Genomic DNA, 14,339 nt, shown 5'->3' with positions numbered 1-14,339 from the left:
ATTTTATGATCTCAAATTCCATATGTGGAATGCTATTCTCTTGAACTGATTCCTGCCCTCATCTAATGCTAGAAAAATCCTAAAAGGTTTGCTTCCATTCTTACACTAAGTTTTGTCACATGATTACTGACATGAATATCCCCAAACCTGGAATGTGTGGTCTCCAGTGTTGAGGCTTTCTGGATATCTGTCTGATAATTGGATAATTTGGTCATAGGTTATATGTGAGAATTAACATGAGTTGGGGTTATGTATGGCTTATGTCTATTTTATCTATATACACATCTCTCTATATTTATCTTTCTTATAGGAGTTAATAGAAGTAAAGTACATAAGAGTCCCTGGCTTGTGGTAACTATTCTGTAACTGTCATTGTCACTGCTGGTGCTGTTACTTTTGTTTCACTTGTCGTTGTGTTGTAGTTGTTATGTGACATAAAAACCTTCACAGAGAGGTATGAACCACAATGCAAAGACCACCTGTATGATTAGCAACTCAGACTGGTGTGTCACATACCAACAGACATCCTAACTAACTCTTACCCGGAATGCAGTGCTTCTTCTCACTTCAAAAACACTGGCATCTTCCACTCTAGAAGGTTCCTTCATGATTGGCAGCTCTATTTCTCTGTCTGTCTCCTGGGAAGGAGCTGTGGGCCATTCAGAATGTGAACCAATATGTATGACTCTCTAGTGATCTTTGAATAAGAACTCTCCATGGAGGGTGCATTTTTAGTCTGGCCAGTTATTCGCAGGATTTGGAGAGTCTAGGTTACCAATGACTCTCACCTGGAACTTTTCCTTTGGCTTAATGAAGCCTAGAGGACTCCCACAAGCTGGCCCTGGAGATTCTGGAACTGTCTCATAGCTTCAGGTCCACATGAAAGTGGGCCCGTATCTCAAGTTAACCGCTGTTCTGATTGATGCCTAGAGAAACTGAAATTATATCTGGTCTGAAGCTAAGCTTTGTACCAGAATGAACTCTGAGTCATATTCCATAAGCCCAGGGTTGTTATCTATTATCACACATGGGAATAAGTTTTCCATCTTGTCACTGCCTTTGCAGCATTTTCTCTAATTTTTCTCATGACTGCAGTTCATCTCTCCAGTCTCCAAACTAGCTGCAGACCAGCTACCGTCATCATCTGTCCTAAGAGTGTATATTGTTAACAGTTAGATTACATCTGCCAGAGTCCTTAGCTCTCCACAAATTAATTGTGTTTCATGGCTATTTAGATCATGGACTTTGGAATCATTCCAACTAGGCTTCATATCCCTTCTGTAATTTGCTGGTTGGTTGACATTGGGCAGATTATTTAACCTCTCTGAGCCTTCCTTTCACTGCTTGTAACATGGTGATATTAAGAACTACAATTTAAGGAGTTTCTGTGAGCACTGAAAACAATGGTTTATGTAAAGTGCTTGGCACTAGCTAGCAATTGTTTGATTATATGAGATGAATATGCAACATACTTAATCTAATATTTTGGCATGGATGGGCACTCAGTATATCTGAGCTATCACTAACTATGTGCTTTTTAGGCCTTTTTCTGTTAGTCCCTTCTTCAACCTGTCTCTCCATCTTCTAGGCTCTTTGGGATAGAGAAATAGAGTACGGTAACATCTCTGCCTTCTAGCTGTTAGGGGTAGGAAGGTGTCAGGGGTAGAAAGAAGAGAAGTATAAACAAATTACTATGGGAATTCTTAAGAAGGAGAAACTGATTCTGACTAAGGAGGGACATGTCCAAAAGGTTTCACATCGCAGGTAACGTTTGAGCTGACTCTTGAATGACTAAATCTGAGTGCTTAATGATATAGAATAAAGGAAAGAGAGAAAGACAAAATGTGATCTCAGTCAAATATAATTGACGTGCCATAACTTGTCAGGTAGTAAGAGTGAGGTCAGCAAAGCAGCGACTGTGTACTGAGACTATGTATATAAGGAAAGCATTTGTTCAGAACATTTTGGTTAAATATTCATTTACTGTTCCTCTCTTGACTCTGGAAGACACTGGAAAGTGAGCAAGCAGAAAGCTAGCAGTTAAATTCATATTTTTGTTTTTGTTTTAAGGCATTTGTAAAATCTGTAATGAAATGGATTTTTCTCTCGAGGCACATTTTTCTGATCCAAAGATAAGGTGGTTTGCAGTCTTATTTTCAAGGCACCACATCCCAGTTCCCCACCACACAAATAAACCTATCCACATTCAATCCATTTGTTGAATCATAAATAAAAATAACAATGAAAGCGTTAACATTCTTCTTTCCAAATATTAAAGACGACTAACCAAAAGACGTTTTGGTTTTTTAAAGACAGAAATAAAAAAAAAATCCCTTCTTGACAATACAGTTGCTTGTGCTTACACACATACCATTTCAAACAGCATTAGAACAGCCACAGCAGTTGGTGTGAGAGAGGGGAGATTAGCAGGATTCCATTCCAGGAAAAGCATTATGGTGATCACTTATCACTTGTCATTACATATAAATCCTATTGGTCTTTTCGCCTCAGTTTCAGCTTGGACTTAACTTACACTTGAGAAATCACTCTTTATATTTTCCTCTTCTAGAATTTACTTTATCCATCTGACTGGCTGCCAATTTACCCAGACTATCCTATCACCCACCTTCGGCCTCTCCTTCATTCTATTCCCTAAAACCAAATAAATAATATTTTTGCACCTGTATGTAAAATGTCAACAGCACATAATAGTATTATGTTGAACTGGATACCTTATATGATGCAAAGCATAAACAGGCTACTTAGGACAGCCAACAAAACAAAATATCATTGGATCACTACTAAAAATGTTTGTGTTGGTAGAATGTTTAGAAATTCTATAATCAATCATGGCAAAATCCATTCTCTCCAACATTTGTATTTGTATTTTGGAATAAAACTCTAATCAGGTATTATCTTAGGAGACAGATGTTGTCCCTTTCCTTTTCCAATATTTCCTTGCTCCTATGTATATCTTTTAGAATATATATATTCTTGCCATACTCTAAAAATTGATTCATTTTTTGGCTATCATGTACAAGTCTTTCTCCCTATGTATGAATACTCCACCCCAAGCACACATCTTATTCCTTAATGGAACTTTAGCCTTTTACTTTAGTAAAGGAGCTCTAGAAGAAAAATCTCCATATTCAGCATCAAACTCAGCATTGGACATATAATGAGACCTCATTGTTGATTAAATGAATAAATAAAGGAATGAATGAAAGTGAAAATTAATAGCGAGGGATGCTGAGACCTATGGAAAGTGGAATTATAATAGATTCTCTAGTCTTGTTATATCCTTTACGTATACTATATAATGATAACTTTTTCTGGAGGGTAAGTATGTGTCTTGAAAATACTTCTAAGTTGGGGTGCCTGCGTGGCTCAGTTGGTTGGGCATCCAACTTCGGCTCAGGTCATGATCTCACGGTTTGTGAGTTTGAGTCCCTTTTCAGACTCTATGCTGATAGCTCAGAGCCTAGAGCCTGCTTCAGATTCTGTGTCTCCCTCTCTCTCTGCCCCTCCCCCCTCATGCTCTCTCTCTCGCTCTCTCTCTCTTTCTCAAGAAGAAATAAACGTTAAAAAAATTAAAAAAAGAAAATACTTCTAAGTTATTTTCATTAATGCATTAGTAAGTTTGCTAGTACACACTTAGGAAGAAACCCACAATTTCAGGACAAAATGAATAAACTAATGACCATTGAATTTACTTTACAAATGATTATAGAATACAGCTTTATAGTTGAAGCACAACTACCACTGCATATCTATATCTATATATCTATATCTATATCTATCTATATCTATATATAATATATGTATCCCTTTGAGATGCATCCTCATCTCTCTAGGTACCCTCTCTGAGAAAGACTGTATTGGTTCATAAAGTTCTGCAACAGAAAGTTTCCTGTACTAGTTTGCCACAGACCGCTGCAATTCCACCTTTCAGTTAAGGAATTATCCCCTGATCAAAATATTAAGAGGAGCAGCAGTAGCTCCTATGATCAGGTCTTAACAGCTTAGATTGGATCTATTCAGAATAACCTGGGATTTCCTTCCAACTAGAGGAGACAGGACACACTTTAGTGGGTAGACATATGAAAAACAGGTACTAGTTATGTATTTAAGTATAAATGGACCAGAGTATCAGACTTGAAGGCAGGCCTAGATGTTGAAATGCATACTCTGAGTTGGTTAGGACAGGAGATGGTGGGTTTGGTGGGCTAAAAAGTTTAGAAGGCATGGAATGTTATTCCAAAAAGTAAGAGGGAGCCATGAAGATACCCATTTTGCCTGGGGCTGAACATAAACACTTCAGTCAGGTGAATTATACTTGTATTGTACATATTAATAAGATAAATATGTTCTCACCTGCAAATGATAGCTTGTTGAAAATGAATAATATCTTCTTCTAGGCAGTAATTTCTACTGATTTACTATTAAGACAGCATTTCTAAGTAAGCATGATTTGTATCCTACATGACAGATAATCTTCCCTTTCTGTCTCTAAGAGTATACATAGCACTCTTTACAAAGGTAGAATCCAATAGAGCAGGACTTCTGAAACTTTTGAGATCTTTGCTAATATTTAATGGTTCCTTAATTGGAATAAACATGGTACTCTTTTCCATTTTGGGTGATTTTTCTTAATATTTTCTACCTACCTAAAATAACGAAGCCTTTTAAACCATGTTAAGTAAGAATAATTTTACTTTATTATGGAACTTTTGTCATAACCTAGATATCAAATTACAGGAATTTTTTGAGCACCTAGTGTATACCTGGGTATTGGCTGAACCATAACACTTGGTGGTTTACCAGCTTTAAGTAGGCAAAAAGCGAAGCCAAAGAAGTCTATTTATTTTGTTATAAATATAGGTTGACTCTAGAGGAGAAGAGCTCTATTAAGCAATTCATCATTAGAGTACCAATGATGGTCCTTGGTAATGGTGTGATGATTCTCTTGCATAGCTCACTTCCACTTTTTTGGTCCTGCAATTACATTCTACTTTTACCCTAAGAGTTTCCTTATATTTTTCAGTATACTGAATGCATACAATGCTTTTAACACAATCAGGCCATTATCACTCAGATTTTTCATGGCTAGTCCTGTCTCCTTAACTCACCTGCCACCCTCCACTCAGTATTATTTTGTTTCCCCCATACCCAAACACATATTTTTATTTCCTTTTATTTATTTATATCTTTTCTGGCTAATGTCCCCAGGGTTCTATCATTTCATTAATGACATCTAACCTTGAGACTAAGAAGTCTATAAGGTTAGGAGTTCCTATTTTAAATCTTTTGTCATCCCTGTGTCTTTTGATTGGGCTGTGCTTTTTTTTCCCCCATTTATTTTAAATTAAATTCTTCAGGCATGAATTTTACAAGAATTCCTCTGCTTCCTAAATCCTTAAATCTACTTTCTTTCCCAAATCCGTAAGCCAAGTGTTAGTTGACAGTTCATTGATTCTTGCTTGAGAGTAGAGAAAAGGAAAAGCTACCCACCAGATAACTTTCTGTTCTACTTTCTTACTTTGTGTAAAAAGATATATCCTGTGTCAGATTTTTTTTTTCTAAGAGTACTACTGTTCCTAAGGATAAAGGCTTGGAAAGAGTGTGAATTTCTTAGAAGAATTCTGCCACATGAGAAGATGCCATCCAGGACATTGTTGATGTGCTTATAATGTATGTGCTAGAACTTTGCATCACAGTTCTCAATGAAAATAACCTGGCATTAAAGATCAATCTTTGACGCTAGCTAAAGTAGATTATTAAAATATAATGTAATAATAATAAAATATAATAATGTAAGTTTCCCATCTTACACCCTCAGTGTTCTGTGTGTGTGTGTGTGTGTGTGTGTATTTAAAATGTACCTAAGTATTTGTTTGTGACGTATCAATTATTTTTCTTGAAATATGACAATATGGCATATGGCATATGGTATGATTTTATGAATTTCAAACTTAGAGGTGCAGATCAGTACATTATGACCTAGATTGCATGATGAAACGGGGAGTGAAAAGGCTCAGACACTCAGTTCCTATAATGCACAATAATTTCCAGTAAAAATTCTGACTTAGAAGGTAGTAGATAGAGACCTTTGTTCTACATACTTTGGACTTTAGAATTAAGGACAGCCACAGATAGAACTTACATTAGCACCACACTTGGCAAGTCACCCATCCCAGTCCTCTCTTTGGTAAGCTTCCTTCTAATTTTAAGCTGTTCAAAATTGTGTGTTTCAGCGACTACTTCTTGTCTCCTACTATATTTACAGAGTTTCTAATTCAATCCTTACAACTTCTAGGCTAACATTTATTTTTGGTTGTTGAATAAACTAGAAGGATATGAAATAATTGCTTTTGTTTAGATGCTTTCACAGCATTTCTATGAAATGTCATAATATCCTTTACCTACTTTCTCAGATTCCAGATTCATGTCTGCATCTTTGATATCTATCATCGTTCTAAGGGCCCTTTCCTTTATTTTAATTTCTATATTTGTTTTGCCCATTTATTTTGCTCATTATGAAGTAGAACTGAGGTGGGGCACCTGGGTGGCTCAGTCAGTTGAGCGTCCGACTTCAGTTCAGGTCATGATCTGCTGGTCGGTAGGTTTGAGCCCTGCATCAGGCTCTGTGCTGACAGCTCAGAGCCTGGAACTTGCTTTGGATTCTGTGCCTCCCTATCTCTCTTCCCCATCCCCGCTCATGCTCTCTCTCTCTCTTTCTCTCTCTCTCTCAAAAATAAATAAACATTAAGAAAAAAATTTTTGAAGTGGAACTGAGATGACAGGAGCACACTTCTTGCTAAGTTCTCAAAGAAAAAAGATGGATTAGCTACACTCCAACAGTCAGAATTTAATTTAGAGAATTAAAATAATACATAATTATTTACAAAGGAAAGCTCTAAATAGACTTCCGTGTACTTTCTATTAAGATCCAAAATGTTTTATTTCACTAAAATTGGCATTATTATACTTTTATTTTATGAACATAAATACAACTTGGATGGATTTAAAAAAACAACACCTTTTCTCATAGCCCCACATGCTTCACAGCTTCCTATTTCATTCAGACACGATTAACGGGTCTCTTACAACACTGAATACCATCACATGCAGTACTATGATGAAGCAGTGTGTCTTTACAACCAGAATACTTGCAGATGTGAATGAAGTTAAGCACATATTCAAACTTGTAGACTTTGACTACTTCCTGACTCACAAACTTTTCAAAACTCTAGGTGCCCCATTATTATTTTCACCTTTACATAGTTGCATATATTTTCATTCATCCCTTCTGTTCCTTGGCTATGCATTCTATTTTTTTTTTCAGATTTTATGACTTATTTAAGGTTTAAAAGAAATTAGCTATGTTGAAGTAATAGTTACTCAGCAAATATATTTCAAGAGTTTATTATATAATGCACAGTTCTAGATATATGAAGATGAAGAAGTATACATAAAAAGTCCCGGCTCTAATGAACACTTCCTCTATCTACTTAGGAGAGATAATTGGTAAAAACGAAATAAGTAAATTTTATAAGTAGGACAGTGTTAACTGCTGCAGAGAAAAAATAAAGCAGTTAAGATGAAAGGGAATTCTGTTAATGGTGGTAGTATATAGGTGTGTGTGTGTGTGTGTGTGTGTGTGTGTGTGTGTGTGTGTGTGAAGTTATTTTTACTAGGGTTGGCAGGAAAGGTTTTATGATAAGATGTCATTTGGGCAGACATCTGGAAGCAGTGGAAGAAACTGTGAGCTCTGGATAAGGGTTTTTCACAAGAAGGGAACAGCAGGTATGAAGGCCCTTAGGCTGGCTCTGCTTGGTATGTTCAAGGAACAGCAAGGAGGCCAGAGCGGCTGGAACTGAATGAAGAAAGGAAGTATGGTAAGAGATGAGGGCTGAAAGTAACAGGGTGGGTCTGAGGGAAGGAAGATTATGTTCAGACCTCTAAGGCTTTTGTAAAAATGTTGACTGACTTATAGGACTGCATACTCTCCCTTGTTTTTAATTATTTTTATTTTCTTTCCTTTAACTTAATGAAACAAAATTTACCACAATAAAATGCACTGGTCTTAAATTTTCAGCTCCAAGAATCTTGACAATTATTTATTTGTATATATCCACGTAACCACTGCTCAGAATAAAATAGAGAACATTCTTATCACACAAGAAAGTACCCTCATTCCATTTCCATTCAATTCTTCTCTTTTTCTGTTCTTAAAGCTACATTAATGGAATCATTTAGTATGTCCTCTTTTTCTGTCTGGCATCTCTTGCTCACCTCAATGTCTATGAGAGACATCTTTGTTGTTACATAAATTAATAGTCTATTTCCTTTTATTGCTGCACAGCATTCTAATGTTTATTTGTTTATATTTTGTATGTATCCCTTTTCCTGTTGATGGATATTTGGGCTGTTTCCAGTTTTCACTTCTTATTAGTAAGGTTGCTATAATGTATTTTTGAGACCGTATGTTTTTATTTGTTTGGAGTATATACCTAGCTGGGGAGCTGGGCCAAAGGGTAGACACATATTCAACTTTATAGTAAACTTCCAAATAGTTCTCCAAAGTGGTTATCATTTTATACTCCCACCAGCATTGTTTTAGGATTGTGGTTGTTCTCCATTGATATTAGTAATATTTTTTTCAAATTGTATTCATAAAAGTGGGTGTGAAATGGTCTTTGTTGTTTTAATTTGCATTTTTCTGTTGGTTAATGATGATGAACATCAATGCCTGCACTTACTGGCCATTTCAATATTTTCTTTGTGACATGCTAGTTCATGGGCTTTGTCTATTTTATAAATGAGTCTCTTGTCTTTGTATTGTTGATTTGTGGAAGTTCTGTATGTAACCTCACAAAAGTGCTGTTTTTAGATATATGCATTCTAAATATTTTTACCAGGGTGCAGTTTGCCTATTTCGTTGTCTTAATGGAATCTTTTGATGAGCGTAAATTTTTACTTTTGACGAAATCCATTAATGTTTTTTTTTTCTTTTCAGATCAATACTTTGTATGTCTTGTTTAACATGTTTTCACAAGTTCTCAGTGGTATTTTATACTTTCACCTAAAAGTTTTATAATATTAGCTTTTGCATTTAGGTTTGTGATGTATTTCAAATACATTTTTGTATGGAAAGTGCAGTACGGATTGAGGAGGGATTTTGTTCTTGTTTTTGTTTTTCATAGAGGTCCATACATTGAAAGACTTTCCTTTCCACATTTTGTTAGCTCACTGGGTTGTTTCAACATCAATTGATCATATATGCATTACATTTTAAAAAGATCACTGGTTCCTGTGTTGACAGTATGGGAGATTCAGGAAGGGAAGAAACAAAGTTAACTCTTAAAAGACTATTGAAATAATCCAAGTGATAGGCTTGGACAACAATGGCAATAGGTCTAATTTTGGACATGTTTTGAAGGCAATACAAGACAATTTGTTAACAGATTTGATGTAGTTTGTGAGAGGAGATGGCTGCACGTTTTTGAACTTGGAAAAATAAACAGTAAAAATATGGAGACATAAAGTTGCTGTGTAGTAATATGAGATAGACTGTACATTGGCAAAATCTGGAAATACACCTATACCTGTCTTGATTTCAAGTGGAGATGTTCATAGATGTAAATAGTAGTTACTATAACCTTTTTTCATTATAACTGTTTTAAACCATTTGTGATTTGATCATTAGGCACATTTTTTTCTTTTTTACATTTCCTTAGGAATCTTTATGGTAATCTAGATTCTTATATCCAACTGCCTACTAGGTATTTTTATCTGGAATGCACTCAGGTAGCTCAAGAACCCTATGTTTAAAGATAGACTTAACAAGTAACCTCACCTTTGCTCTCTGTAACTTTTTTTTTTAATGGCTGGATGATGTTTAAGTCAAGCAAAAACTGGAATGATTTCAGATGCTTTCCTCTACCTTATTTTTATATCCAAGTCTTATCTTTATGTCTAAGCCCTAGAAACATATATTAAAAATATATGCAAAAAATGTAACCTTTGTTTACATCTCCTTTATAGGTCTTATCTAAGAATTTTTGAGACCACATTCATAAAAATACCCACTAATTTCTACCCCCTTGGTTTTACTCACTAAGAAAGTCTGGCTTTGCTGAAGAGTAGTAAATATAACACATAATTGGTGGCCTGATTTAGAATCAGGCCTTGGTTAGAATTATTGTTCTACCTCTTCCTAGCTATATGACCCTCAGGAAAATTAGGAACTGTCTTTGAATAGTGAAGATAATGTTGACAATGATCTCGTAGATTAAGTTAGGAGCTATGGTTCCCATTCTAGGGCAGCATTCCTCCCAGGGGCATTAGGCAATGTTGGGCCCATATTTAATTGTACAGTTGCAGGAATGAAGAGAAGGGACTACTACTGGCATCAGTGAGTGTAGAGACCAAAGTTACTGCTGAATATTTTATAATATGCAAAGAATTATTCAGCTCAGAATGCTAATTGTGTCAAAGTTATTAAACCCTAGTGTAGACCTGTAGTTATATTTGGTAAGACATACTTCCTTGCTTTACATATCTCTTCCCCACTAGACTATATCCTCCATAAGGAAAGGCTGAGTTGATTTTGTTTACCAGTATGTTCCCAGTGCCTGGGCTAGTGCTAATACGTAGTAGATGGTCAATAGAAAAGTTGATTGATTTTCATGTATTTGAATATTCATGTGTCCGTTTCTCCACTGTATTGTACTCTCACTGACGGCAAACCAACTAACTTTCCATCAGTGAGGCAACAGCATGAAGCACAGTGCCTGACTTATGGTAGATGGATCATAATATTATTTTTCAGAAAATGAAAAACTATTCAGATTCTCTGCAATTTTAAAGATGATGAAATGTGAAGTTAAAACATACTCTCTTTTGTCTTCCAAAATCTTCTAATCCAACTTTTTTCTGCATTATTAAGCCAAACAAACAGCCCACAGGAGTAATTTGCGTGTAGTATAATTAGTCCAAGACTGAAAGATTTTATTTTAGGGCAGAAAAGAAAAAATAATTTTAATTCTCTATAAAATAATTACTTTTCAGTCTAATTGTTCACATCTAAGCAATAGAAGGTGTTATTTTAAGTTTCAGACTAGAAGTTGTCTTTCTCAGTGATCTATTGCATGCCAAGAATTCATTATTTAGCAGTAAAGATAGACATAAACAAATAACCATAATACAATGAGAAAGATAAGAGACTGTGTCATTGGGTTCTTATTGCGTATAATAGTGCCTGGTTTAGAGCCGGTACTGGCTAGATGAAATTGAAAGCATCTGGTATAAGTGTGACAGTAATGGAGTTCGGTAAATGCCCACTTTCACTTTCCTCCTAATGGGTGAGAGCTCTCTGTGTATAAGCTTTTTGTGTATATATTCTTAGCATGTCTAGTAGGTCTTTCCTAATGTATGTGGCTGTTTACTGAGGGACTAATGCATCACCATGTCTTTTTTTGTTGTTTGGTTGTTGTTGGTTTTTTTTAATGTTTTCATTATTTACTTTTGAGAGAGAGAGAGAATGTGAGCAGAAGAAGAGAACAAAAAGGGGGGTTCAGAGCATCTGAATCAGGCTCCACACTGACAGCAGAGAGCCCGATACAGGATTTGAACTCACAAACCATGACCTCATGACCTGAGACGAAGTCCATCATGACCTGAGCCAAAGTCCGATGCTTAATCGACTGAGCCACCCAGGTTCCCCCAGGATCACCATGTTTTAAACCTCTACTGAGGCTCAGTATAAATTTTAGGGAGATAAGACAATGAAAGAAAATACACTTTCTTTCATTGGTTCTGTCCCCATATTCTCATAAATAAACACTATCCTTCTCTAAACCAGACCGACTTTAATTGCCAAAGTCTTGATAGACTGGCTCCATCTGTTCCTTCCTCATGAAATTACTTTCCTGTCTCCTCATCCATCAAAACACCACTTGCCTTTTAATATCCAACTCAAAAGCTAATTCTGCCACGAAGCCCAGTAGATCTCTCCCTCCTTGAACATCAATAGCACACCATACTTCACTCTTTTTGAAGGAAGTCACAATGTACAGACACATCTAAAAAGAGGGGAGTTACCATCCTTAAGGGTAATGTATGTAAACATTATTTGGAATTTTTCTGCATGGGAGATTTCAGGGCTATACAAGAAAGGCGGAACCAGTAGGATATATGCAGATACATAAGTAGGTAGGTAGATAGATGGAGACAGAGAGAGAGAGAGAGAGGACTTACATGGTTCTGGAGGCTGGCAAATCTAAAATCTATATAGGATAGGTTGACACACTAGAAAGCTTTAAGCGATAACTGATGCGGCAATCCAGAGAATACAGAAGTAGATCTTCTTCTTCCTGGAAATGCTGGTTTTGCTCTTCAGGTACTTCACCTGATTGGATTATTATCATCCAATCCATTATATTCATTGGATAATATTATCAATAATCTCTTTTGCTTAAAGCCAACTGATTGTAGATGTTAACTTTATAAAATATCTGCACAGCGGGACCTACTTTAGTGTTCAATTGAATAACTGGGCAATGTGGGTCAGCCAAGGTGACATACAAAATTTGCCATCACAATCATCCCATTTATTCATTTATTGATTATTTATTTATATCAGCATGGACTCATGGGCATTTGTTTTATACATCTGATTATAATCCAAAACTATTTTGTTTATGCTGTTGCTCAAATTGTTCCAGCTTTGGCCCTTGGTAGCTGTTTCAGTACGCTACTGTGTTCTTTGGACATAATCTGACCATTTTGTGAATGTGCTCATATGTGTGTGTGTTTAGCACCTTCTTACTTTCTCACACCTAAAGATGCTTATCTTACATGTTTCCTGTTCCAGTTCTAAAATTAGCCATTTATCCAAGGAACCCTGCTTCCTTTTGTTGAAAAATGATATTAAAAACCATATTTAAGTGTTAGATGTGCCTATTGTTATTGGAACGTATTGCTTCTAACCGTCTCAACTCATAGAAAAAGGAAATATATGTGTATCTACTAACCCATTTTTATACAGATGTACCTTTAGATATGTCTATATGTCTCCATTTTAATCCATTACTACATGGATCATCCTAGCTTCTATTCCTAGATTATCTGGAGACCCCCAACCCAACAGTAATGAAGCTGGCTTCCACAATCTACCATCTATTTACTAGTTTCAATTCCATTTACTTATATAGTAGTTTGAAAATCGTTAACACGTACCCCCATAGGAAGCAACTTTATCAACTTCCAAAGTAAGGTCATCATCTTTCCCAACTCTCTTCAGTGAGGTTGTTTTATACATTTGTGATACAGTTCAATTTTTTGTTTTCCATATTCTGTATTCCATCTGGGATCCTTAACCTTAAAAATGATGTTTTTAAATTTACATACATTCAGGTTTACTATTTGTTCTATAAAGTTCTCTGAGTTTTAATAAATTCATAGTGTCATGTATTCATTTATAGTATCATAACAGAATAGTTTCATTACCCTAAAAAAAGAAAAATCCATACTTCACCTGTTCACCTCCCTGTTCCATCCTGGAATCCCTGGGAACCACTGATCTTTATACTGTCTGTATAGTTTTGCCTTTTCCAGAATGTTACATAACTGGAATTATACATTGTGTAATCTTTCAGATATGCTTCTTTCAATTAGCAATATGCATTTAACATACATCCATTTCTTTTTGTGGCTTGATCATGCATTACTTTTTTGTATGTATGTATGTATGTATGTATGTATGTATGTATGTATATATGCATGTATGTATGTATGTATTTATTTAGGGGGTGGCAGAGAGAAAGAGAGGGAAAGAGAGAATCCCAAGCAGGCTCTGTTCTGACAGGGGCTCCAATTCTTGAACCATGAGATCATGACCTGAGTTGAAGTTGGACGCTTAAACACCTAAGCCACCCAGGAGACCCCATGCATTACTTTTTATTGCTCAATAATACGCCCTATGTAACTATAGTATAGGTTTTTTTTAAACCTATTCACCTATTGAAGCAACATCTTGTTCTTCTAGTTTTTGGCATAGTAACATTTGATCAATAAAAGAATGGTGTGTGGGATTGAGTGAGCAAAACAATGTCTTTAGACTTTAAGATATAGAAAAGGGGAAGAACCTAACTTCTTTTATTTATTTCAACCTCAACGTCTTTCATTCCTATTCGCTCCTTGCCATTACCATGCCTACTTAACTGAGAACTTATCTCCAACTGTTTATTTATGAGGGATGCAGCTTTTGAAGCTAAAAGAAAATTTTGTTTAATTATTATACATAGCTTGAAATTAATTAGAAATTCAAGAACAAA

Source organism: Leopardus geoffroyi, chromosome C2, assembly GCF_018350155.1.
Source record: "Leopardus geoffroyi isolate Oge1 chromosome C2, O.geoffroyi_Oge1_pat1.0, whole genome shotgun sequence".
NCBI lineage: Eukaryota > Metazoa > Chordata > Mammalia > Carnivora > Felidae > Leopardus > Leopardus geoffroyi.
The sequence above is the reverse complement of the archived record's forward strand: the minus strand, read 5'-3'. Positions refer to the sequence as shown.